The sequence below is a fragment of the Diceros bicornis genome, chromosome 19 (genome assembly GCF_020826845.1).
Source record: "Diceros bicornis minor isolate mBicDic1 chromosome 19, mDicBic1.mat.cur, whole genome shotgun sequence".
Lineage (NCBI taxonomy): Eukaryota > Metazoa > Chordata > Mammalia > Perissodactyla > Rhinocerotidae > Diceros > Diceros bicornis.
The window spans coordinates 23723696-23751223 of record NC_080758.1 but is presented as its reverse complement, the minus strand read 5'-3'; the positions used below and the strand labels follow the sequence as shown (position 1 = coordinate 23751223).

The 27528-nt window shown below is 49.5% G+C and overlaps 1 protein-coding gene across 1 annotated transcript in view; it reads left to right on the top strand.

Moving 5' to 3' along the window:
• The first annotated feature begins 6114 nt into the window (after nucleotides 1-6114).
• Nucleotides 6115-27528, top strand: part of EPB41L1 (erythrocyte membrane protein band 4.1 like 1) — a 100998-nt gene continuing 79584 nt past the window's right edge. Inside the window, exon 1 of the mRNA XM_058562777.1 lies at nucleotides 6115-6164. The gene's annotated coding sequence lies outside the window, so the exon portion shown is untranslated. The remainder of the gene's footprint in view (nucleotides 6165-27528) is intronic.

Below are 27528 nucleotides of genomic sequence, written 5' to 3'. Positions count from 1 at the left end.
ATCCCAGGAATGTCAGAATCTCTAAATATTAGAGCTGGCCAGCAGGAGAAGCTCTCTCTTGGTCTACCCCCCTGACCCCCACATTACACAGATATGAAGCAGAGGCCCAGAGAAGGAGCCTCCATCCAAGAACACTGAGTGAACTGGCCACAGTGAGTTCAGTGCCAGCCCTTGTGGGCCGTGGACCTTGGCCTGTATTAGGGGTTGGGGGAAGAGGGCGAGGAGGGGGCCAGAGAACCCGAGGAGGGGTGTAACTGACAAGCACATGTCAGATTGGGAGCAATCTGTTGCCAAGGTGTGTGTGTGATCCCAGGTGAGTGGGATATGAGTGGGCTGGAGCCGTCATCATTCCAGGCTTTCCTTCCTGGAAAGGAAAAAGGGCCACATAGGTGGGAGCTAGGGGAATATCGGGATGTGGGGGAATTCAGGGGGTGGCCTGAGAAGAGGAGGCTGTTGCCAAGCAGCAAGAGACGGGACTGTATTACAAGAGCACAGAGCATCCCTGCATCTACGGGCCTGGCCCTGTATAGCCCTGTGCATGATACCTTAGTGGTATCACCCCCATTTTATCGGGGGAGAAATGAGGGCTCCAAAGGTCACAGCTAGGAAGAGTAGAGCCAGGGGTGGGGGACTTCAAAGCCACGTTCCTTGCATGTCCTGGGTGGCTGCTGTCCCAGTGCTTAGCCCAGCTTGGTCTCAGTGAGGTCAGGGGGATGCCCAGCCCAGGGCAAGCCCCTTTTTGCCTTCCTGCGCATCTCCTCCATCAGTCTGCCCGTCTATCTGGCCTTTTCACCTCACCCCCTTGTTCATTAATTAAAAATATTTATTGGGCACCTACTGTGTGCCAGGTCACAGCCCCTGACCTTTGGGCTTAGCATGAGCTGTCCCACAATGGTGGATGGGATGGGAAGGTGGAGGTGAGGGGGTCCACTAAACACCCTTTCTGCTTTCACGCAGGCCTCTTCCCCTTCTATCCCCTTCCAAGTCCCCCTACCTGAGATGAGACTTGGCTGGAACTGCCTCCTGCTGAAGTGGAAACCAATCAGAGTTAATTGTTAAACCAAATAGCTGGTGAGAGTTTCACCCTGCTGGACTGGTGGGAGGGGGCTGAGTGCCAGCTGTGCTCCCCAGCAGAGGGGGCAGAGCCACCCAGGTTTTTCTGGCCTGTACCTGCCACCTTTTCCCTACTCTGGAATCTGCCTCCAGGGCCTGCTCCTCCCCTCCTTCCAGGGGGCGGGCTGCTTCTTGGACTCTTTCCCTTGACTCCAGCTGAGGTGACCCTGGGAGGTGAGTACTGGCTCTGGCCTGAGTCCAAGACCTCTGGGGGAGTGCTCTTGGGGGAGGTGCGGAGGAGGGCATGGTGCCCAGCCCCAGGGACCCACCCAGAGGGCAGACAGCCAGTGGAACTTGCTGGGTTTGCCTCTTGCTTGGTAGGGTGGGGGTGTGGGGATGGCGCCACAGTGGCCTAAGCTGTGTCCACAGGACCCCCACCCAGTGCAGGTCATGCCATGCCTTTCTCCTGCTCTCCTTGCCTTTTACACTTTTCATTGTGTCCTGTTCTGGGACATTTTCTGCCAGTAGGCTGAGGGAGGAGGGGTCCTTGAGAATAGTGGCAAAGACTTATTTCTTCCTCTAGAAGGCCAAGCCCCAGACTGGGCACCTGTCACGCTTTAGGGACAGAGCTCAGGCTTCCAAGTCAGATAGGCCCCGGGGTCAAAGCTGGGTAACCTTGGGCAAGTGGCCCACCTCTCTGAGCCACAGTGTTGTCCTCTGAACAGTGATTACTCTGATCCCTTTGTCACCATCGCTGTGAATATAATAGGCACCAGAGGTAGATATTAATATTAGAATCAGTAGGGGTTTGTTGAACGAATGGATACCATTCTGTTCACATTCAACTTTACCATGGGAGGGCCCTGGAGGTCACCAGCCCTGCCATCTAGGACTTGACTGTCGCTAGCCACCTGTGGCTGTTGAGCTCTTGAAATGTGGCTAATGTCACTGAGGAGCTGAACTTTTAATTTTATTTGATTTGAATTCATTTAAAGTTTAGAAAGAATAGTCCATTCAGTTCTTAAAAAATTTCTACGATATGTTTGGGAACTTAAATTCGTGAATTTACTTTTTCAATTATAAAGGCTAAGAGAATCTAAACATCTGATAAAAATTTAGCATCAGAATTGAGATGTGCTCTAAACCTAAGACACACACCGGATTTAGAAGACTTAGTACGAAAAAAAAGAATGTAAAATACCTCAATAATATTTTTTTATATCAATTACATGTTGAAATGGATATATTGGGTTAAATAAGTATATTATTAAAACTAGTTTCACCTATTCCTTTGTACTTTTAAAGTGTGGCTATGGGAAATTTTAAATTAAATGCATTTATTTAAAAATAAATGTAAGCCACATTTAAATTTAATTTAAATTTAAATGTGGCTTGCATTATATTTCTGGCTAGGACAGCACTGTCCTAGCCAGAGAATTGAGTTGGATATATTTGAATAATAATACAAGACCATAAAGACTGGTTATTTGGGGAGGCTTGGGGGGGATGAAGATCAGATGTTCCCCACTCATTGCCCCCCTGGATCTGGGCCACGCCCCGTGGTGGAATGTGACCCTGGATAACCCCATAGCCTCAAGGATAAGATTAAGACTTCTGACGTCAAATGAGGAGCCTGCATCTGGGTGGCCATGCCACTCACTTGCTGTGTGTGTGACCTTGGGCAAGTCCCTTCACTTTACTGAACCTTAGTCTATCACTGGTAAATCCAGACTAATGGTGGGATTTACCTCGTTGATTGAGGGGATTACCTGAGATAGAATCCAAGTGCGGCACTGAGCACAGTGCCCGGCACTTGTGTTGTCAGGTGTTAGCTGTGGGGGTGGTTGCTACTACTATTAGTCCTGAGGACTGTTGCTACCACTGTTGCATCCGTCTGCTTGGATTCTCTTGTTCCATTTGTCCCAAGGGGACATGGGCCAGAGGGAAAGGAAGAGAAGTTAAAAGAGCTTGAGGGTGGATTTGGGATGGGGCCTGGGGGATACTTTGTTCGTGACCTCAGGAGATTTCTTGCCTTTGAGGTAGCTCCTTGGATCTTCCCATTCTGTAGGTGATGAGACAAAGATATGTGCCCATTTTATAGATGAGGAAGCCAAGGCCTGTTGAGGAGAAGTGACCTGGCTATACAGCCAGAACCTGAATGCAGGACTTCCCAGCCCTACTGTGGTAATATTGGAGCCAGTGTTAAGAGCCCACCTTTTGGGGTTGTAGCAGCAGGGCCCGACCAGGAGTCCAGAGCTTGTGAGGAGTGGTTATTATTAGCGTCCTAAAACTGGAAGGGATCTCGACACCATTCAGTACATCCGTCTCATTCTTTTTTTGTGTGTGTGAGGAAGATCGGCCCTGAGCTAACATCCATGCCAATCATCCTCTTTTTGGTGAGGAAGACTGGCCCTGGGCTAACATCCATGCCCGTCTTCCTCCACTTTATATGGAACGCCGCCACAGCATGGCTCGCCAAGCAGTGCGTTGGTGTGCGCCCGGGATCCGAACCGGTGAACCCCGGGCCGCCGCAGCGGAGCGTGGGCGCTTAACCGCTTGCGCCACTGGGCCAGCACCCGTCTCATTCTTGAGTCAAAGAAACAGAGAACTGAGTGTGTGTATGTGTATGTGTGAGTGTGAGTGGTCTAGGATCACTCATCAAGTTGGTGGCCAAGCTGGAACTGTTTCTGTTTGTTTAGATCCAGCCCTCAGCTGGACAAGCCCTGCTTGTCAGCCCCCTCCTCTCCTGCCCCGTCCCGAGAGGGGCTTCTGAGAAAGAGGCTTTTGTTTCACCAGCTCCTTCTGGTTTCCTTTCAAGGTAGCCTTACCGCCCCCCACCCCCCCACCCCCCATCTGCCCAGATTTGTGTTTGTCCCTGTTCCAGGTTTAAAGGGCCCTGAAATCTGAAGCTTCTCCACACACGTCTGCTTTCTGGCTGCCCATGGGGGAGACCATGGGCTTTTTTATCAAGGAGCCCTGGGTCCAAATCCCTCTTCCACCGTTAATTCTCTTTGTGTCCTTGGTCAAGTCACTTGTAATTTTTTAGTCTCAACTTCCTCATCTGAGAAGCAGGAGCCAAAATGGTGTGTATGCAACCCGGTGGTTAAGAACCTGGGCTCTGGGTCTCACCCCTGCACTGATTGGCTGTAGTGGTCTTCGGTGCATCATTTCACCTTTCTGGGTCTCAGTTTCCATAGCTGTAAATGGAGGCTGCTACCTCTTGGATCGTTGTGATAAGGCGCTTACTGAGCTCTCCACACGTGTCATCTCACTTAATCCTCCAGTTAGCCCTGGAAGCAGACACCATTACAGTATTTTCCAAATGAGGAAAATTTTCTCACTCCTATTTTCCAAATGAGGAAACCAAGGCTCAGAGAAGTGAAGAGACTTGCCCCAGGCCACAAAGCTAGGGAGTGGTGGAGCCAGAATTCAAACCAGGTCTGTGTAACTACGGAGCCCAGGCTTATAACCACTGTACTGCACTGCCTCCCGGGGTTAGCCTGGGTGCTAGGAAACAGTGGATGGGGAAGTGGATTGCAAGCTGCTGGGTGACTGATGTTACAGCTGCAGTAGCAGTGTGCTGAGGCTCATGCCGGCCTTCAGACCTGGGGCAGAGAGAAGGCGCTTGGGAATACAGCTTTTGCTCCTGCTGGTCCAACCCAGTGACCTTCCTATTGGCCTGATTCTTGTGTTCTATGTGAAGTATCCCCTGCTACTGCTCTGAGTGTGTGAGTCCGGGGGACGTGAGGCTTCTCCTTCCAACAATCCTGCCCCATTGTGTACTAGGCCAGGCCTGCAGTTGGGGCCTAAAGGTGATTGAAAAGGGGCTTAAATACTCTGAGTGAATTAGACCAGAACAGAATATTAATGCTAAAAGGACTTTAGGGACCACTGAGTCCAACCACATTTATTTTACAGGTAGGGAGACTGAGGCAAGGATAGGCCAGGTTGAGAGAGCAATGGGCATGTTTTTTTTCTGGGTGCTGGAGACCACGGACCGACATGGAAGGAAGTGCCTGAGGGATAAGCAGGCCTCTGCTCTCCATCCTTCTGCATTCAGTCTATCACCGCTTAAATAGTATCTCCTGGGGGCCAGCCCGGTGGTGCAGCAGTTAAGTGCACGTGCTCCGCTGTGGTGGCCCGGAATTCGCAGGTTCAGATCCCAGGCGTGCACCGACGCACCGCTTATTAAGCCATGCTGTGGTGGCGTCCCATATAAAGTAGCGGAAGATGGGCATGGATGTTAGCCCAGGGCCAATCTTCCTCAAGAAAAAAGGGGAGGATGGGCATTGGATGTTACCTCAGGGCTAGTCCTCCTCACACACACACACACACACACACACCAGTATCTCTTGAATCCATCCACCTCTTTCAAGCTATACTGCGACCGCCCCAGTCTGGGCCCTTGTCCTATGCCCCCTGGACAACCATGACAACCTCTTAACTTGTACACCTAAAGCTACTCTTGCCCCTTTCCAGTCCATCCTCTACCCTACAAATCAATGATTTCCCATTGCTCTTAGAATCAAGACTGAACTCTTTACCTTGGCCTCCAAGGCCCTTCGTGGCCTGGCCCCTGCTGGCCGCCTCAGCTTTGTATTTGTTACTTTCCCTTTTGCTCTCTGCATAGTCACAGGGACCTTTCTTTTTTTTTTTTTTGGTGAGGAAGATCAGCCCTGAGCCAACATCTATTGCTAATCCTCCTCCTTTTTTTCCCCCCTTTTTCTCCCCAAAGCCTCAGTAGATAGTTGTATGTCATAGTTGCACATCATTCTAGTTGCTGTACGTGGGACGCCGCCTCAGCATGGCCTGACAAGCAGTGCGTCAGTGTGGACCCAGGATCCGAACCTGGGTCGCCGGTAGCAGAGCACGCGCACTTAACCGCTAAGCCATGGGGCCCGCCCCACAGGGGCCTTTCTGTTTAACAGGTTCAGCAACTTCCCTAAGGTTCCTCAGAGAGTCAAATGCCAGCCTCTCATTTCTGGCTCCATGCTGGGCCCATGATCTCAGTTCAGAGGAGCTAACGCTGTTTCCTCCTTCTAGGTGCCTGACTGACGTCTCCCCGCACCCCCCCCACCCCCCGCCGGGGAGCTGGTGTGAACGGAAGAGGGGTGAGTGTTACAAAGGCACAGCCTAATTCTCCTTCTGCTCAGGTTGGACAAATTGGTCTTCCAGGCCCTCAAGCCCTCTATTTTAATATATTTTACTGCAGGGGAGGGTACGGGTTTTTCTAGGACACAAATTTCTGGTGGGTTTGAAAGGACGGGGAGCAGTGCTGAGGGTCCTCTCTGGTTTTGGCTTATTTTGGGGTAGGGACTGAAATGCACATTTGCACCTCTGAGTCAGACAACGTGCTTTGCCTGTATTGCTTATTCATGCCACCATGGCTCGTGACGGGTGACCTTGGACCTGGAAGTTGGATCCACCGACCCTGCAGCCCTTGTTTTCTCTTGTTTAACCACTCCTAGGTTGTAGACTACATTCAGGAGAGGGCGTTTTCATTGTGGTTCTGCCACTGACTACTGAGTGGCCTTGGGCAGCTACCTTCCTTTCTTTTGGCCTCAGGGTCATGTATACATTGTCAGGGCAGCCGGTGAGGGAAGGTGGGGTCAGAGTAAACGAGTTGTTTTCAAACTTTCCAGCAGGAATATTCCCTTTTCAAAAGAACCCAAAAGAATCTCAGTGTACAAAACAGCTCAAGAGGTTGTAGCTGTGCTGAAGTTAGAGTAAGCCTGTGGGACTCGAATTGGCTGATTCCTCAGCCCCCAGCAACCCCTAGACAATGACACGGAACCCTTCCTAGGCTCTATGCAAAACACTTTGCAAACCACTGGCCTGGGGCATGTCAAAGCCCTCTTCCAACTTGGAGGTTCTGTGACTCTGGCAGAGTGAGGGCATGGAGAGGGAACCGAGCCAATGAGGTTATACTGACTGGGAAATTGCAAGTAACATGCAAGTGTCATTGTGGGGTTATTAATAAGGCACAACTGCCAGGGCTGTGATGTTGTCATTCTAGAATCCTCTGGTTTTTATTTTTTATTAGATGTGAGGCACCTCTGTACCCCTAGGGGAACTTTCCTGTGTGTGTGTGTGTGTGTGTGTGTGTGTGTGTGTGTGTGTCTAGGGAGCAGGGGCTATGGGGGATGGAGTGGGGCTGGGCCAGCCTGGGGCAGGTAGAATAAATGCCCAACAGAACTGGAGTGTGTTGCTCCTGGGGGTGGAGGGGGTAGGGGGTAGCTTTAGTTCCAGTTAAAAGGAGCAATTTGGCTCTTTCCTGCCAGCACATGGGCCCCACGGAGATCTCTGGGCAGGAAGCACTGGGAACAAGGAATCCTCTGTCCACAGCCACAGCACAGCCAGGACAGAGGAGGTGGATTAGGAGTTCCCGGGAGGAGGCCTGCCAGTCTTTCCCTGACATTTGGGCAAACTAAGTTTATGTGTGCATGGAGGGGGGTGTGGTAAGGGGAGATAGAGGTTGGTTCCTATACTTATTCCACAAGCTCCTTGAGCTTCCATAAGCCCTCCAAGGAGCCAGGCTCAGAAGCAGTCAACTCTGTAGGGATGAGAACTGAGAAAGATGAGACTTGAGGTATTAATTACCATCAGTTTACTGGAGGAGACAGGAAATGTGTGAGATGATAGATTTTCACAGGCAGCCTGGTGCAGTGAAAGTCATTTGCCCTGCAAGTCTGGAGCCCTGCATTCAAGTCCTTGCTCTGACACTGACTGACTTTGTGGCCTTGGCCTCATCACTTCCCCTTTCTGGGCCTCAGTTTCTTCCTCTGTGGAATGAGAATGGACAGATCAGCCCTGGCTACTAGTTAATGCCCTTCTGCGTCTCAATTAGAACAGGGTATTTCAAATCTTTTGGGGCAGCGGAATCCCAATATATAGCATTTGTTAACAGCACAACTGTGGTTGAATTCACAGTGGTTTACCCAGAATCTTGCTGTCTTCCTTACTGCCCTTTGTTCCATGGATGTTTTTGGAGGTGTCTCTGCAGAGTCCCAGGATTCCATGAAGCAATGTCTGAAGACCACTGAGTCCGGACAATTCTTGAGAACATGCTTTGTAGACTGTCCCTTGCAGCCCAGATGATAGGGATTGTGTCGGAAAGCACAGGAGCAGTTATAAAACTGGCTTCTGCCTGCTTATGGCCAGCACAGACCTTATCTTGGGTAGGGCCTGTATGATTGGGCATGGCTTTTTAGAAACAAGTCACAAAATCTCAACTCAAGGTGGCTTAAACCAGAACAGGACTTCAATGGATCCTGGGGCAGTTCATGGGATTAAAGGATCAGTATTCAAGTGGACTCTCCATTTTCTCTCCCATCACTGCTTGTTTCTCCTCTTTGCCCTTATTAGGAACTGGCTATCTACTGCCCCAGCCTAGCAACCCAATCAGAAAGAGGGAACTATTTTTCTGCTAGGATCTATATATCAGTCGAAGGGAAGGACTCTGATTGGTTCAATCATTGTTGCTGGGGGATAGGGACATTCTCAGTGGCCAGGCCTCGGTCATGTGCCTACATGTAGCTAATAGAGGGGCGGGGCTGTCACCAGAAGAAGGGAGAGTGGAGGGCTGCTGAGCAGACAGAACCCCAAGAGCACACTAGGATGTTAGTGGAATCCTAGGTTATAGGAGAATGAACAGCTCGTAGGCCTACAAATACCAACAGTGATAATAATAGGTAGTGTTTACTGAATTACACTCCCTGTGCTGAACATGTTTGTTGCTTTACATGTATTATTTCGTTTAATCCTCGTGACAATTACTATCCCCATTTTATAGATGGGGAAGCCGAGACACAGCTAGTGAAGGTCACACGTTGAATAAGTGGAGAGGCTGGGATTCAAGGCCAAGGGGTCTGGCTTCAGAGCTCATGCTCTGATCACTACGTCTGCTGCCTCTGGTTGGTAGTTCAAGTGGCTGTCCTACATTTGCTTGCATGCTGCTCCATGACATGGAGCTCACAACCTGCAGAGACAGCCCAGGTCCAGGTTACACAGCTCTGCCTGTTGGAAAGGGCTTCCTTATGTTGCACGCGGGTCTGCCTCAATATAAATCCATCCATCCAGTGTGCGGCTTTGTGGTAGGTATTTTAGGAGATGTAAAGAAAAATCATCCTGAACCTGCCTGAAAGATCACCATAACAGTTAAGTCACATTATGAGCTCTCACTTTGTGCCAGGCTCTGTGTCGAAAACTTAATGTGCATTAATCTCTTTTAATTGCAACAACAACTCTGGAGTAGGTACTATGATTGCCTCCATTTTCCAGAGGAAATGGAGGCTCAGAGAGGATAAGTGTTTACTCATGGTCGGATGGTTAATAAACGGCAAAGCTGGTGTTTGAGTTCAGCTCTGCCTAGCTCCAGAGCCTGTGCTAGAAACCACTACAATCACCTGTGTCCACCAGAGGGGAAATAACTGTGTGCAGGTGTGGCTGTGACACAGTCAACAGTGCAAATAGTCATTGGAGAGGGACAGGAAAAGTGAAGCTGACACTCAGAGGAGAGAGCTCAGGGAAAGGGAGGAGCATGGGGCACAGCAGTCAAAATGTGCTTCCTGGAGGAGGGAGCTGCCTGAGAAAAGCCATGGAAGGGAGAAGCAAGAATAGTTCAATTTGGCCAGAACTAAAGAGCTGGAGTAGGGTGAGGGGAGGGTGGCCAGCTATCTTTCAGGCTTCACAGAAGAAGCCCCCTTCTTCCATACTATTCTCTTCAGAGATGTAAAGCTCCCCACATGTGCCCAGTTCCTGTCCCTTTTCTCCCAGAGCTGAGGAGGGCAGGCCCCAGATGGTTGGTGGACACAGGGTACCCAGGCACCAACAGGTGTCAGTCCCTCCTTCACCTCCTCCTGGTGGTCCATTGCCCAGGGGTCAGTCCTTCCTCCAGATGGCACAAAGCTCAACGAGCCAGGGTGGTTTCTAGCAGCCTTGGAGAGGGGTAGGATTCCCCATCTTCTCCCCAGGCAGCAGGCTGAAGCACGCACCTCTAATCCGTGGAACGACCCCCCTCCCCTTCCATACCTCCCCCTGCACACGCAGCTAATCTCATCCACCTCGTCAGAAGATGGATAATGCCCTCAGAGCCTGGACTGTGTCCTGAAAGTGACTTTGGATTTTTTTTTTCAAACAACTCAGGTGAAAATTGGGTTAAGAGTATGATGTTAGTGCTGGGAGGCTCCTTGGTTTCAAAAGATGGAAGAATGGCAGTCATATGTATTGAACTGGGCTTACAGTGTGTCAGAGGCTTTATTGCCTCCATTTCACAGATTCTTCAGAGGAGGAAAATGACACAGGTGAAGTTGTCACGTGAAAGGTGGCTGCGTCATTGTCTCTTGCAGGAGGGATGGATGTAAGTGTGAGAGACTCCACAGGGAGACCTGCCCCTCCCCTCTCCTGCTGTTGCCCACCAACTCCTCTTCCTTAGCAGTGGCTCTAAAATGCTGACTCTGGCTACCCTGACTCTCTCCTGCTTGGATACAGATCATTTACCCTGGCTTGCTGCCTACCTGAGAGCCAGAGGGGCTGTCTCTGAGGGGCCTAGGCTTCATGAATGTCACCCAGACAAGGCCCAGATGTCCAGCATTCCTTCTGTGACCACTGTTGTCTCTGGGATCCCTGGATTTCTCTGACCCTTCTCGGAGGGATTCTGGTATTTTTGTAGGAGGAAAAGAGATGGAGAGAGGCAGGGGAATTCTTTCATTGGGGGGTTCTTCATCCCCATGGCCCTTATTACCTTGTCACACCTGGACTGGAATCTAAGTCCCTTATGTTTTTCCTACAAAAGGCTTTTCTATTCATCATCTCATCAGATTTCCCCCATAATCCTGAGAGGTAAGGCAGGGAGGATGTAATCATCCTCATCTTGTGGGTGGGTTAACTGAAGCTCAGAGAAGGTAAGTGACTTATCCAAAGTCACACAGCTAATGAGTAGCAGAGCAGAGCTATAAGACAGAAGCCAGTGTCCAGGAATCCTGATCTTTCTTCCCATTGCCCAGTGCTGATGGCTATTAGGACAGCCTCTGGCCCTCCTTCTTTGGTCCAGCCCAGTATGTGGGGGTCATGTCCCTGGTTCAGACCTTTCCAGCCTTCCTAAGGCTTGTAGAATAAAGCTTCACTCACCAATGAGGGTTCCTCAATCCAGCCCCAACTTACTGCTCCTGCCAATCTTGGCTGACGTAATAAGCTGGGCTTTTTCTTTTGACAAGGTGGATGAGATTAGCCATTTTTTGGGAGGATCCCTCTGTGGGATGTTGGAGGCATGTGTTTCAGCCTGCTGCCCAGGGAGCAGAGGGGGAAACTGAGGCCAGGGTCAGCACAATTGTTGCATTCAGGGCAGCTGGAGAGGCAAGGCTGGGAAAAGGCTTGGGCTCGGGCTGGACTGATATGGCGGGCCCCTTTCCCAGAAAATCTACAACTTTGTTTCACTAAGCGGAACACAGTGTCCACTGAGTGTTTTCATTTTGCTCTACTTCTGCCCCAGAGAAATTCTTCCTATGGGCACCATGGGCTTTCCCAGAAAAGTGGCATCTGGGCCAAACCATCACACTGGTTTGGCCCAGATGCCACCATGGTTGCCAAGTTTTCCTGGGGGCTCAGTTGCCTCATTTGTCAAACAGGGACAACAAAATTAGCCATTGCTACCCACCTCGAGAGTTACTACTGCAAGGGTCAGTGAAGTGACTGTGTCACTTCAGGGCCACATCAGGCTTTGGCAAATGGGGAGTCATTTTGACAAGGTGACATCCTCCCACCCTGGCAGTGGAATGAAGCTGAAAAGAGCTGAGCTCCAGACTCAGACAGACTTGGGTGCAGACCCCTGTTCTATCACCTACTATGTGAATTTGAATGAGATACTTCATTTCTCTGTGGCTTAGTTTTACCATCTGTAAAATGGAGACAGTAATAGTTCTCACTTCAGAGGTTGTGGACCCCAAATGAGAGCATTCAGGCAATGTGTAGCAGTGTGCCTGGCACACAGTCGAGTGCTTAATAACTGGTAGATGTTACTGTGTTGTTGGTAACCATGATGATGATGATAATCGACATTTAGAGATTGGGATTCTGTGAGGGCCAGTTGGCTAGTGATGGCAATGTTATTGGTATTAATAATCTCTTACATCTGTTTGGCACTTTACAGTTTATGAAGCATGTTCACATCCGTCACCGTATGTGGCCTTCAGAGCACTCCAAGCACTCCTTAACTTAAGGGAGGCAGGAAGCTGTCACCATCTCCATTTTACAAGGCGTTGAGAGTCTTAAGGGAGGAGAAGTGGCTTGCCCATGATTTCAGCTCTGGTCTTCCAGCTTTGGGAACTCAACTCCTGGCGGAAGGTGCTGTGGGGATCAGCCTCTGGGTGTGGCAGCACTGACAGGAAAGTGGGGGATGATTGTTACCCTGATTTTCACTCCATAAGTTTTGGAGAGTGTGTGAGCAAGTGACTGAATAAATGACAGAGTGACTGGCTTGGTGGTCTTGCCAAGTCACAGAAACACACACACAAGCCTTGAAGTCTGCATCTTCAGGGTGATTAGGGGAAACCTGTCTCTCACTTTTGGGCCCAGGATTTCTGAAGCTTTGGGCCAACAGTGTCCCTGCATGTTCAATATAGCCTGGCAGGGTCCTGAGCCCTCTTCTTTTCTCTCTTCTGTTTCCTGCTCCCCCATCCCAGTGCTTAGAAGTGGATTCTGCCTCCAGTCATTCCTCCATTGAGTCTTGATTTAATCAACCGGTTTTCTCTGAGTTCTTGCCATACACCAGGCACTGTCCCATGTGCTAGGACACGGAGGCACACACAGCAGGTACACACATGATGGGTATTGAGCAGCAGAACTTCATACCAGTCTCTGGCAGCTCCCAAGGGGTGGTGAAGAAGGTGTCTCTTAGTTCCTCTGTGGGGTGCATGATTTCGCATTTGGAAAAACATCTCTGGGGCCGGCGCTGTGGTGTAGTGGTTAAGCTCTCGCGCTCCACTTTGGCAGCTCAGGGTTCGCAGGTTCGAATCCTGGGCATGGACCTATGCACCACTCATCAAGCCATGCTGTGGCAGGCGTCCCACATATAAAACAGAGGAAGATTGGCACAGATGTTAGCTCAGGGCCAATCTTCCTCTCCAAAAAAAAAAAAAAAAAAGCATCTCTGCTGTGGGAGGTTCCATGTGCTGAAAGCCCTGGGCTGAGAGTTAGGCCTGGGCGGTGGTTTCACCTCTGCCACAGCCTAGCTGTGTGACCTTGGGCTGGTCCCTGCCTCTTTCTGGGCCTCCTCCTCCCTGTCTACCAAAGGAGGGGAGTGGTTGAGATATGAGAATAGTCCCTGACGTTTGTGGGGCACCTGTCTGGCCCACGTGTCCCATGCTCACAGGAGCCCAGGCTGATGCCAAGGTCCCTTCCTGCCTACTTGGCTCCTAGATGTTGCAGGCCTTGGGAGTGGATTCTGAACTGGGCTCTGAGCACCAGGAAAAAGTCAGCAGGATCATCAGCTCCCCCATAATCTGGCCTGAGAAGCCTCCTGCTGGCCTGTGGGCCCGGCTTCCCCTGCTGGCACTAGTGCTGACGGAACAGGTTCCAGCAAGGCAGCCCCTGACCCAGGAGCCGGCCCTGTCTAGCCGGGGCCCTGCACACTGGTGGGTGTAACCTCTTATGTTTTCCTTGGGGCAGGAGGTGGTGAGGGATGGGTTGGAGTTCGGGGTACTTCAGGGTACCCTGAAACTGTGGAGTTGACCTAGCCCCTCCACAGGAAGGGCAGTGGAACTGAAGACCTAGAAGGGCAGGTTTTCCCAAGTCTGCACCGAGTGTCACCGAGCTATGTGGGAACACAGGTGTTCTGACCCCCTCCCCCATAATCGCATGTTGTACTCAGCTATTTCCTGGACCTTGGTCACTGAGGTGGGAGGGGAGCAAAGGGTAGAGCATGTGTGTATCTGACAAGGCAGAGGGTGGCGAACTTCATCCTGGTGGCTGTGGTTGGGAGGGGAGAAGTGTCTGTGTGTCATTTTTGTCACGTTTCCCTGCCTCCTGTCATGTTTCCCAGGTAAGTTCCTGGGTCTCTTGCCTTAGTGGCACTGACAGCTGACATGCTGAGTGTCCAGAGGAGGAGAGGAAGCAGAGGACAGGCCCTTGTGACGGATGGGGATAGGAGGCATGATGAGTCCTGGCTGTGCCTGATTCTGGGTAATGGAACGGTTCAGCTGTGAGCGCCTATCCTGGCCCTGGGGCTGTGCCTGTGTGGCCAGGCTGAGGAGGAACCTCTCTGTGTCCTCCTTGGCCCCCAGCTCTTGGTGTCTAGCCTACCCACACCCCTATAGCTCTGGGCCCTGCCACCTACACCCCTGCAGCTCTGGGCTCTGCCACTTGGCCCTGGCATGGGGACTGGTTTGGCAGGTTTTGCCACACCCAGGAGCAGCTAGGAGCTAGGGCAGGGCAGGCCTGAGGAACTGCCCTGTCCTTGCCTCTCTCACCCCCAATCCCAGCCTCGCCTCTTCCTCCTTTCCCATCTTTCTCAAGGGAGGCTGCATGGGGAGTTGGAAAGCAGAGGTCACTCAGACTCCTAGTCCTGGCTCCACTGCTTCCTCAGCGTGTGACCGTGGTCAAGTCCCTTTCCCTCCTTGGGCCTCAGTGTCTTCAGCTATACAATGGAGTTTGGGGCTCAGTAATCCTCGAACAGCCCCGTATAATGATTCCAGTTAGAGCTCTGCCATTTTCTCTCCATCCCTGGGCAAGTCATAGCACATTGAGTGCCTCGCATTCTGAATGGGTAAAATGAGGGCCATGACCCTTGCTTGCTTCCTGGGGATGGTGATAGGATCAGCTAACATCCTAGCAAGTATCCAGTCTCCTTTAGAAGTGTTTTCTTTCTATAGTCTGGCCTGCTGTTATCTGACTCAAGCAGAAGGAGAGCATATACCTAGAGGTGGGGCTTACTCTAGATTCTCCCCTGCCCCCCATCCTGAGCCCATAATTGCCTGAGAACCAGGCTTTCTGAGCATCTCCATGAAGAGGTGGGAGGAGAATGAGGACCCAAGGGGAAGGTCTCAGCACTCACTGCCTCCTCTTCCTCCTGACTTTGAGATCAACCCAGGGTCCAGTTCAGGGGAAAGAGGGGAGGTAGGAAAGTTCCACCACTGCTGCAGCCCCACTGTGTGACTCTGGGCAAGTTGCACCCTCTCTCTGGACACATCTAATAGTAAAGAGTACAAATAATAGGTCCTCAGAGAATTCAAATTCTGGCATGTGTAAATCAGAAGAAGGAATAGCCTGGGGTCAGGGTAGAGAGAGAAGGAGAAGGGAATTAACGTTTATTGAACCAGTGCTATGCTAGTTTCTTCACATGTATTACGTTATGTACGTTATCTATATTCTCAGGTCTGCTTTCCAAGTGGCAGCCAGGGTGATATTTGTAAAACACAAATCAGACCATGTCACTCAGTGTCTTTCCTCTGCTCTTGGAATAAAGTCTAAACTCCTTAGCATGGCCTGCTGGGCCCTGATGGGCTGGTCCCTGCCTCCGCCTCTCCAGTCATGTATCTCCCCATTATTCATTTACTTCAGCTATAGGAGTCTTCTCTCTGTTTATTTAACAAATTCTTCCCACCTCAGGACCTTTACATGTGCTTTTCTTTCTGCTTTGAATTCTCTTTCCCTGGCTCTTTGCAGCCTTGGGTCCTTATCCTTATGACTCAGCTTAATTAGACACCGCCCTCTGCTGTCCCCTACACTGGTAATGCTTATCTTAATTTTTAACAATTTGTCTTTTATTTTATTTTTTTTGTGAGGAAAATTAGCTCTGAGCTAACATCCGATGCCAATCCTCCTCCTTTTTTCTGAGGAAGATTGGCCCTGGGCTAACATCCGTGCCCATCTTCCTCTACCCTATGTGGGATGCGGCCACAGCATGGCTTGACAAGCAGGGCATCAGTGCACGCCTGGAATCCAACCCTGTGAACCCCGGGCCGCCGAAGCAGAGGGCACGCACTTAACCACTACGCCACCAGGCTGGCCCCTTGTCTTTTATTTATTTATTTATTTTTTATCATTTTTTGTGTGTGAGGAAGATCAGCCCTGAGCTAACATCCATGCTAACCCTCCTCTTTTTGCTGAGGAAGACCGGCTCTGAGCTAACATCTATTGCGAATTCTCCTACTTTTTTTACCCCAAAGCCCCAGTAGATAGTTGTATGTCATAGTTGCACATCCTTCTAGTTGCTGTATGTGGGACGTGGCCCCAGCATGGCCAGAGAAGCGGTGCATCGGTGTGCGCCCGGCATCTGAACCTGGGCCGCCAGTAGCGGAGCGCACGCACTTAACCGCTAAGCCACGGGGCCGGCCCCCTTGTCTTTTATTTTTAATGTCATGTTCACCCTTGACTCCACATTGCATGGCACATAGTAGGTAATTCAATAGGTATTTGTTAGATGAATGAAGGAATGAATGAATTGTAGGGAAACGAGAGTGCTAGTTGAGTGCCTGGCTTAGCATGTAGTTCTTAGTAGGTGCTCAGTAAATGGCAGCTTTAGTGAGAACCAACATGGCAGGATGGTAAATACCCGCCAATTGCAGCTAGAACATGCATGTGTTGGGGCAGAGGATGCAGTGAGCAATTTAGGTTGAAAAGATGAGCCAGTACCAGATCCTGGTGGTCCCTGATGCTCGGCCAAAGAGTTTAGACTTCCTGAAAGTGGCTGGAAGTCATTGCTGGGCCACTAATGTAACTATAGAGCTCTGCTTCTGAGGTGTGGGCTCAGACACTTTGTGTACTTGGAGATGCTGTGCTATGTGGTTGGGAAGAGTGCATGGTGGGGGGCAAACTCAGCGAGGAACAGGCTGGGCCCTTTCCAGAGGCGCTCTCTGAGGCATGTGGTTCCGGAAGGCCCGGAAGGAAGGGGTGCTGTTGGGAGCATGCTGTATTTTCTGATTCCACATTACCACTACGCTGTTCCTGGGGGGCAAAGGATTGAGGCTACCTGAGAGTCAGATGCTTGGATTTCTATTCTAGCTTCTCCCCTTATCAACCATGTGACTTCTGCCGGGTTCATTCATGTCTCTGATTCCATTTCTTCGTCTGTAAATAGGCTGCGTTTAGTACCTGCCTCAAAGGGTCTCGGTGAAGATAAATGAAGTAGTGGGTGCAAAGGGCTTAGCAGAGAGCCTGGCACATGCTGAGCCCTCAGTAAATGTGAGCCGCTATCTTCATTCCACAGTGGGGGGTTCAGAAAGGGCATTCCAGGCAGAGGGAACCACCAATGCAAAGAGAAAAGTGCAGAGGCATGACAAGAGGGTATTTTGGAGTGATGGAGTTTGCTGTGTGTGTTGGAGATGGCAAGAAAAGACAGTGGAGCAGCAAGCAGGCCCAGATCCTGCAGCACGTGTATATTGGGCCAGGACCTGGAACTTTATCAGTGGGGCAATGAGGGCCACTGCAGGGTATTAGGTTGGGAACGATGTGGTCCCATTTCTGGCAGTGGGAGGATGGGTTGGGCGGGCAAGGCTGGAGGCCCAGAGACTGATGGGCAAGCTGTCGGTGTGGCCCAGGTGAGAAGTGATGGGCCTAAACTCTGGTATGTGAAAGTGGAGAAGAGAGAGCAGATCAGAGAGTGGGTGAAGAGGGAAAGTGGACAGAGCATGGCCTGGTGGGTGCTGGGGATGGAGGGAGAGGGGAAGCAGCTGCATCCTGGATGTCTGCCGGGTTTCTCCGTAGGTTGACGGCGGGATTATAGAGCTGAAAGCGTGGCGAATGCATGTGGGTTTTGATGTCAATAGTGTGACTTTTCTGGGAATTGAGAAGCTTCCTGAGAAACCTGTCTTTTTGTTCTGACTCCCAGTGTGGAAAATCTTTCTAAAATCTCTGAGTGATTGACTCCTCGCCTAGTGACAAGAGAGCCTGCCGTGGGGACACTGTACACACCTCCTCCCTGCCTGGCTAGCGACTGGATGAGGGAGGGGGTGGTGGCTTGGCCTAACGGTGGCCAAAGCTGGGGATTTTATTTGGGAGCTGTTTTTCAGAGTCCACCAGTTTTCTTGTGATTTTCTTCCTTCTCCTCAAAGTGTGTAGAAAGAGGCAATTCCAGTTAGTGGAATAGGTTGTGTATTCCAAGGCTCTGGCCCAGGGCTAGGCTACCTTTCAAAAGTGGTATAAGGTAAGCTCCTGCTTGTCACCTCTCCTTATTATTGTTTTTGGTGAGTGTGGACTGGGAGCTGTTGTTCCAGAGAACCCTAGGCTTTAGACTTTATGCTTTATAGATGGGGGAAATGAGGCCCCAAGAGAAAGCAGATGAAACTTGCTCAGGTCCAATTATGAATTAATGTCAGAGCTGGGCCTGGGCCAGGCGCCTCTGTTCCAGCTCCAGGCTCTTCTGTGGTTCTGTAGCCGGCACTGCCTCTTGGAGGGGTGTGGGTGTGATGAACTGACGTACATCCACAGAGGCCCCCATCCCAACTCGAGGCACCTGGTGACAACAGACCCCCACAGACTGGGTAGGACTCAACTATTGTCCTAAGCCCCCAACTCAGAAGCCCATCCATACCCCTCCTTCCCATCTGAGATGGGCCCAGAGGTATGGCTGGAGGTTAGTGGCTAAAACCAGAAGGATTGAGTTGGTTCCCTCCTTATGAGAAAAGGAGAGGAGAACCCCATCTGGGTGAGATGAATACAGTCCACATCCCTCTTCCAGCTGATGGCTGTGCTCAGGAGAGGCCTTTGTCTGCGTTGCCAGGGGAACCACAGTTTCTGCCTCCTTCTAGGGCCATGATTGGCTCCTGGTGGAGCTTGAGCTTTGGTGAATAGAAGGACCTCCCTCCTGCCTACATCTTCCAGGGGTTGAGAGACTAGATCGAGGCTGGAGTCCCCATGGAAGCACCGCATTGTTTCTGTGCTCCACCCCCTCAGCTCTAGAGGTGATGAGTCCCCTTGTTCGTTCACTCATTCGTTTATCCCAGGCAGCATCTTCTCCAGGCCCTTTGTTCTTCTAGGTCCAGCAGAGCTAACCTAAGAGTCAGAAGACCATCATTTGAATCCTGGCACAGCCACAGACTCACTCTTTGCCTTGGGTGTGTCTCTTCCCCTCTCTGGGCCTCAGTTTCCCTACCTATAAAAACAAAGGCATTGGGTTAAACTCTCTGGTCCTTCCAGCTTTGACTTCTCTGACCACACAGCCCACATCTTCTCCTTTTTGACCTCCCATCTGGCCTCTTATTGGGCTCTGACCCTGTAATATGCAGGGCAGAATAGGGAGTTGCAACCAGCTCTTAGCATTGTTTCGTTTTGTTTTTTCCTAGGGAAGTTGTGTTCTCTGAAGCCTCTCTTAGAAGCCCTAAATCCTGCAGCCCCTCTTGCCTCATCCTTTCCGCCTGGACCCAGACTCAGGGTAATAAGCCAAGGATAGCAAATGATGGATGCCCCATCTCCACTGAGGGCAGAGCTGGGCAGTGTGCAGAACAGAGCATGGTGGGCTGAGTGGGGCAGTTGGAAGAGCCCAGGAGTTCAGCAGTCCTGGGTTCCAGGCCTAACTTAGCCACATCCTGGCTGGGTGACCTTGACAGGACTGCTCAGCTTCAGTTTCTGCATCTATGACACAGGAAGAATAATGCAACCTCATGAGGTTGTTGCCAAGGTTGAAGAAGATGACATGCCTGCCATACAGGAGGCACCAAGTCCCCTTCCCTGGTCTCTCCTCTAAAAAAGTCAGGGAGCTGGGGAAAGTCCAGCTTAGGGAGGGCTTGAGGTGGCGAGACCTGTGGTGCCACGTGGCAGACCGTAGATGCTGCTCGTTCCTGGCAGTGCCAAAAAGCAGGGAGAAAAGTGTTGCCTTGGGCGGGTGATGTCTGAGTGGAGGAGGCTATGTGTCAGAGCTAATGTTTGAATAATACTTTTAAGATCCTCCAGGGACCTCAAATGAGGATTTTTCAGATGAGCTGAAAATGGAGCAAAGTAATGAGACTGAGCTCACTGGCGGAAAGAGGGCGGCCTAATTGGTACTGGCCTTGTGTTGGCTTAGCCACACTCATTACCACAGGCTGACCGGGAGGATGGCCCCTACGTTTGGGCTGTGGGCTGAAGGAAGGGATGTCAGTTTTCTTGGAATGGGGGTGTAATAGGAGACAGCTGGTAGTGACTCGGCCCTGCTTCTTGTTGACTCACTAGATGGAGGGTCAGAGGTGGCTTCTTAGGTCATTGGCCTTCAGAGCTGGTGTAGCTTCTAGCTCTGTGACCCAGCCTCCCTCCACCTCTGGGCTGTAGAAGCAGCAGCCCAGACTTGGCCACTGCTGGTCATGGGTGTGGTGGAGGCAGGGATGCAACAGTGAAGTTGGACATGAATTGCTGGGGGACCTTCCCTCCTGTGCTCAGGTTTGTCTGGGGTCTGTGATGAGGTGGGTGGAGAGAGGGAGGAAGGGGGTTTTCAGGAGAAGAAAGCAGGCTGGCAGTGTGTGTGTGTGGGGGGGCATACATGTGAACGAGATGTGACTCTGGGCGTGCTTGTCTGCTTACATCAAGGAGGCACAGAATCTAAGGGATATGCCTCAAAGAGGCTGAGGAAGAGCCCAAGAAGTGAATGTGTATGTGTGTGTGTGTGTGTGTGCATGTGTGTGTATGCATGTGTGGAATGTGGGTCCATGTAGGAATACAGGTGGTAGAATTGGTGAGTGGTTATGGACCGGGAGAGCCTTGTCCTGAAGATACGAGCAAATCCTGACCAGGCTGTTCTATGTGAGGTGTCCTCTGTTTCCCTTGGACTGGGATGGGAGTGCATGGCCATGGATGTGGTGCATCATTGTTTCTCCTGGGTGCCTGGTTTGCACTGGAAATGCTCTTCCTGGGGACACTGGTCATGGTGGGGGCACTCTGAGACTCCTTGGTGGGAATGTGTCGGGGTTGATGATTAGAGCCTTCTTAGCGTCTGGGTTGCCTTGTGAATGCAGTTGGGGGCATAGGGGTAAGTGTCAGGTCACCAGCGCCTCCCAGGGATCCCCACTTCCTTCTCTTTCCTTGGTCTCCACAACTCCACACCCTTCTTTCCAGCTCTCCCACCACCTCTCTGGCCTGCTCTCATTCGCCTGTTCCCCCTTCTCTCCTTGTCTGCTCAGTGTGTGGGTTCCTGAGGGCTCCATTGCAGTTATTGTTGTTTTTTAAATAATACTATATATATATATTTAATTATGAAAGTAATAACACAGTACAGAGGTTTTGGAAAACAGGAAGAGGAAAAAAATGCTGGGTATTGTTGGGATTTTGGCGTGTTGCCTTCCAACTTTTTCCCTCTGCTTTCCCCTTATGTAGCCATAATCCTCCCTAGAGCATCTTCAGTGCTGTCCTGCCTTTTTCACTGGATGGTGTATGCAAAGCTGCCTTCTGTGTTGTTACAGAGGAGTCCATTAAATCATGATCAGTTCACCCCTTTTCCTGTTGATGGACATTCGGGTTGTTTCCAGGTTTTGCTATTAGGAATAACACTGCAATAAACGTGGCATAAAGTGCTTTTTCTGTATTTCAGATGATATCTCTTAGGGTGGGGTCCCAGGAGGGGAGTTCTGGGTCAAAGGCTGTGGATGCCTTTCAGGCACTTAGTAAATCTTGCCCAACTACTGTGCCACTTTAAAGCCCCAGTGTCCAGGGTGAAGGGGCAGGAACTGTTTTTGGTTCCTCTCAGGTCTGAAGAGCCTGTTCCCTGTGTGTAGGGGCTGCGCCAGACCATCCTTTGTCAAGCCTGTCATTCACTCTAAGCAACCCAAATTCATTACCTTATAGTTCCAAGGCCAGAAGTCTGAAAGTGGGCCTTATGGGGCTAAAATCAAGGTGCTGACAGGGCTGCATTTCTTCTAGAGGCTCCGGGGGACAATTGTACCTTGCCCTTTCCACTTCTAGAGGCTGCCTACGTTCTTGGCTTGTGGCCCTCTTCTAGCAATGATATCACTCCAATCTCTGCTTCTGTTGTCACATCTCTTTCTCTGACTCTCACTCTCTTGCTTCCCTGTCTCACTTATAAGGACATTGTGATTACATTGGGCCCACTTGGATAATCCAGAATAATCTCCCTATCTCAAAATTCTTAGCCTAATCACACTTGCAAAGTCCCTTCTACCATGTGAGGTAACGTATTCACAGATTCTAGGGATTAGGACATGGACATCATTGGAGGGCCATTATTCTATCACAGTGGCCAATACCAGGGGTCTCTCTGAATTAGTGGACCACCAGGTACTGCTGGAATTGTACCACCAACCTCCACGACGGAGGAAGGGCCAGGGGAACCCAAATCTAATTATGCTGTGGTTGGGGAGGTGCATAAGAGATGCATTACCAGATTCTCTGTGATGGAGGGCCCTGAGGGGAAGCAGTGTACCCTGTGACACTGTGACAAAGGTGTTCCATGAGGCAAACATCAGAGGAAGTAGCTCCTGGTCTTTTGGGTTAAGACTTAGTTGGTATGGGCCCCGCTGTGAGTCATTGCCACAGGAAGCCAAGCAGGCCTGTCTGTCCACCACCATCACTGCCATGTGTATATGTGTTTGTGTGTGTATTCACTCATCTGCATCTCTGCAGCAACACTCTTGGGAGGGGCCAAGGAACAACTCTTTAGAAAGGCCCTTTCTGTTCTTGTTCTAAGCAAAATAATTACACAAGTGACTAATTTTATCCCTAATCCCGTAATTACTTTATTATGTAGCTGATGAGAGGGCCCCGAGCTGCGCCTATGGTGCCACTTTGGCTGCTGGCCCAGCTGGCCTGGTCTGCCAGCACAGAGCCCCGCCCTGCTTCTGGCCTGGGCCTTCCATGATGGCAAGGTTGCTCTAGTTCTGTTCTGGCTGAAGCCAACTACACTGTGGTATTTGGAGTCTGAAAGTCCATCCTCCTTTCCCCCCATATCCAAGCAAGAACATAGCTGCCTGGAGAGTAAGAGCTTGTGCTTGTGGAATTAAGTCAGTAGGAGTCAAGAGATCTGGGTTCTAGTTCAGCTCTCTCATTAACTTGCTCCACGACCTTGAGCAAATCATTTCCCTCTGGGTCTCTATTCTGTTGTCTGTAAAATGGGGCCCTTGCCAGCTGTAACACTCCATGATTCCATGAGAGGAGCTGAGAGAGCAAGAGCTCTGAGACTGAGGTAACTTCTTGCTACCTGCTGGCAACGTGCTCCAATCACAGCATTAAACATAATAGTACTAACAATAGACATTATTTATTGAGTGCTTACTCCATAGCAAGCATTGTACCAGATTCTTTATTTATATTTTTCTCATTCTATACTGAAATGACTATGTGAGGCAGGCTTTACATAAGAGGAAACTGAAGCAGTGATTGGTAAAGTGACTCGCCCGCCAGGAAGTGTCAGAGCTAGGACCGTAACCTATGCTGTTAGCTGCTGCCCTCCATTGCCTTCTTCTAATATATAAATAAGTGAAGGGCCATTCAGTTAGGAACTGGTAGAGCTGAGATTTGAACCCAGGTCTGTCTGTCCTCAAAGTTCTCTTCCATAAGGCCATCCTCCCAGAATTAGGCTTGTAGGAGTGACTAAACCTCTTGAAATTTGAATATGTAAACTTAAATTTGATACAACAAAAAACAGAGATGGCAAAAGCAATCGGAAACTCCAGTAGACCACAGAGTTGGGTGGCCCAGGGCTGTGTTTTAGCTTTGCCACTGCTCACAGTGTGACCTTAAGCAGGTCCCCACTTATCTCCAGGCCTCAGTGTTCCCATCTGTATGATGAGGGGTGAATTAGATGGTCTCCTGGTGTTGATACTCTGCGATTGTAGGTGACCTGGTCCTGGAAGGTGCTGTGGAGCGGGAGTCAGCCGGTGGTGGAGGCCAGTGGGTAGGTGAATTGGCAGCCCTGGTGTTTGCATTTTGTTCACCCTGTGAGAACGGAGACTACTTAGACTGCTTCCTGCTGAGCGTCTGCATAACAACTTTCCCAGGTCATGGAATAGAGAACAGAGAGCGGAGGAGGTCATTTCCAGGATGTTCCTGCTGCTCCTGCAAGGTTATTGCCCAGCCTGGACTCCTAGTTCTCTCAGGGGTCTGGGTCTGGCCTCTTGCTCCAGAGACTGCACTGGACTCAGCCAGGGACAAGCAATGGCTGCAGCTCTGTCTCTGGGGGGCTGTGTGGGGTGCCTAGAGGCCTAAGCACGATGAATAATAAAAACCACTTAATGTTTCTTAGCATTACTGCATGCAATGCACTTTTCTTGCAATATTACATTTAATTCTCTTAAAACCATAGGACGTAGGTGCTATGGTCATTCCCACTTAACAGATGAGGGAACTGACACTCAGAAGGTTAAGTGATTTTCTCCAGATCACACAGCTAGTGAGGGATAGAGTGAGATTTGAGATTCTTGACTCCAGAGCCCATGTCCTTGGCCTTACGTACTGATATCCCATGGGCTGAGTCAGCTGGTTTTTGAATCCCTACTCGCTGTTTACCATCTGTTTCCTTTGACAAGTCACTTTATCTGAATTTTCATTTCTTTCTCCATAAAATGGGTATATTAATACCTGCCTGTTAGGAATACTTTAAAGATTGCTGAGATCATGATGTGGGACAGTGTCCAGTATATGGTAGGTGGTCAATAAAGGCCTTTCACCATTTGCCCCACTCTCTCTTTCCCACTTCCCTCTACATACCCGAGGCTTCTGCCAACCTGGAGTGTTCCCCACACAGTGTTCCCCACACCCCCCTCAGGGCCTTTGCACATGCTGCTCTGCCACCTGGAAGTTGCCATCTCTACCTGTTGTTCCTTCCTGCACCGCCTTCTGGAATTTGATCCTTCCCTGTTTCCCTGAGGATTCTGGGAAGGGAAGAGGAGTGAGGCCAGATTCTTCCACAGGCCTGCGCTTCAGAAATTATCAGAACAGCTCCTCAGTGGGGGCAGAACTGAGGGTAGAGAACAGGCCCTGAGCGCCCTGGAAATGCAAATCCCTGCTGAAAATTTCCTCCATTTGCGCTCGATGCCTTTGAAAGGGTGTGCGTGCGCAGTGTGTGTCTCCCCTTTGGATCCTTCCATTTCCGTCTTACTATGGCCTCCCTTTTCCAGTTCTTCCTATTCTCTAGCTTCATCTCTTAGTCTTTTACTCTCTTTTTTGGTTTTCTGTCAGACACTTTTTTTTTTTAATTGATATTTTAATAGTTTATAACATTGTGAAATTTTGGGTTGTACATTTTTGTTTGTCCATCACCATATACATGTCTCCCTTCACCCCTCATGCCCACCTCCCACCCCCATTGCCCCTGGTAACCACAATACAGTTTTCTCTGTCTATGTGTTGGTTTATCTTCCACATATGAGTGAGATCATGCAGTGTTTGTCTTTCTCTTTCTGGTTTATTTCACTTAACATAATACCCTCCAGGCCCATCCATGTTGTTGCAAATGGGACAATTTTGTCTTTTTTATGGCTGAGTAGTATTCCATTGTATATATATATACACCACATCTTCTTGATCCAATCATCAGTCAAGGGACATTTAGGTTGCTTCCACTTCTTGGCTATAGTGAATAATGCTGCAATGAACATAGGGGAGCATAAGCCTTTTTGGATCATTAATTTCAGGTTCATTGGATAGATTCCCAGTAATGGGATAGCTGGATCCTAGGGTATTTCTATTTTTAATTCTTTGAGGACTCTCCATACCATTTTCCATAGAGGCTGCACCAGTTTGCATTCCCACTAGCTGTGTATGAGGGTTCCTGTTTCTCCACATCCTCTCCAACATTTGTTGTTTTTTGTCTTGGTGATTATAGCCATTCTAACGGGCATGAGGTGATATCTTAGTGTTGTTTTGATTTGCATTTCCCTGATGATTAGTGATGTTGAACATCTTTTCATGTGCCTATTGGCCATCTATATATCTTCTTTGGAGAAGTGTCTGTTCATTTCCTCTGCCCATTTTTTGATCGGGTTGTTTGTTTTTTTGTTGTTCAGTTGTGTGAGTTCTTTATATATTATGGAGATTAACCCCTTGTCAGATATCTGTTTTGCAGATATTTTCTCCCAGCTGGTGGGTTGTCTGTTCATCTTGATTCTGGTTTCGTTTGTCTTGTAGAGAAGCTCTTTAATCTGATAAAGTCCCACTTGCTTATTTTTCCTTTAGTTTCCTTAATCTGGGTAGGCATGTCATCCAAAAAGATTCCTTTATGACCAATGTGTCTGACACTTTTTTTTAATTAAAAAAATTTTTATAATGGTAAAGTATACAAAACATGAAATTTACCATCCTAACTTTTGTGTGTGTGTATGTGAGGAAGATTGGCCCTGAGCTAACACCTGTTACCAGTTTTCCTCTATTTTGTATGTGGGACGCCACCTCAGCATGGCTTGATGAGCAGTGTGTAGGTCCTCGCCCGGGATCCAAACCTGCGAACCCCGGGCTGCTGAAGCAGAGCATGCGAACTTAACCCCTACACCCCCAGCTGGTCCACCCATCCTAACTATTTTTAAGTTCAGTAGCGTTAAGTGGATTCACATTATTGTGCAACCATCACCACATCCATCTCCAGAGATTTTTTGTCTTGTAAAACTGAAATTCTATACCCATTAAACAATAACTTTCCATTCCCCTCTCCTCCCAGCCCCTGGTAACCACGGTTCTACTTTCTGTCTCTATGAATTTGACTACTCTAGATAACTCATATAAGTGGAATCATACAGTATTTGTCCTTTTGTGACAGGCTTATTTCACGTATGTCCTCAAGATTCATCTATGTTGTAGCGTGTGTCAGAATTTTCTTCCTTTTTAAGATTGAATACTATTCCATTGTATGTATATACCACATTTTGTTTATCTGTTCATCCGTCGTTGGACGCTTGTATTGCTTCTACCTCTTGGCTATTGTGAATAATGCTATGAACATGGATGTACAAATATCTCTTTAAGACCCTGTTTTCACTTCTTTTGGGTATATACCCAGACGTGGAATTGGATCATATGGTTAACACTTTTTTTTAAGCCACCATTTATTGTGTGCTTACTGTGTGCCAGGCACTGGGTTAAGCACTTGACATATACTGCCTCATTCAATCCCTACATCCACTCTATATCGTAGGAGAATTACCCCCAGTTTGCAGCTGAGAAAATAAAGGCTCAGATAGGTGAAGTTATTTGCTCCAAGTCTCCCATCTAGAAAACATTAGAGCAGAGATTAGAGCTCTGACCTGCTGCCCAAGTCCTTGACCGTTATGCTGTACTGCCCCCCAGTGGCCTCTCTTTCTCCGCTTGTCTATCAAATTTTCTGCCTCTGTTGGATTGTTTTTCTCTCCTTCATGCTCTCATTGTCATTCTCTCTCCCGCCTTGTGTGTGTTCGCCCTCTCTGGAAACCGTGTTCACCCTCTCTGGAAACTTGGAACAACTTTGAGCAAAGGCCCTCTGACTGCTAGGAAGTTTTCGTGAGTTGGAAACCTACAGAGAGAGAGGCCTGTAATTTGCTTTCTAATCGTAGTTCTCTGAATTTATAGCTGCCTCTCTCCCAGCGACTGAGGGGA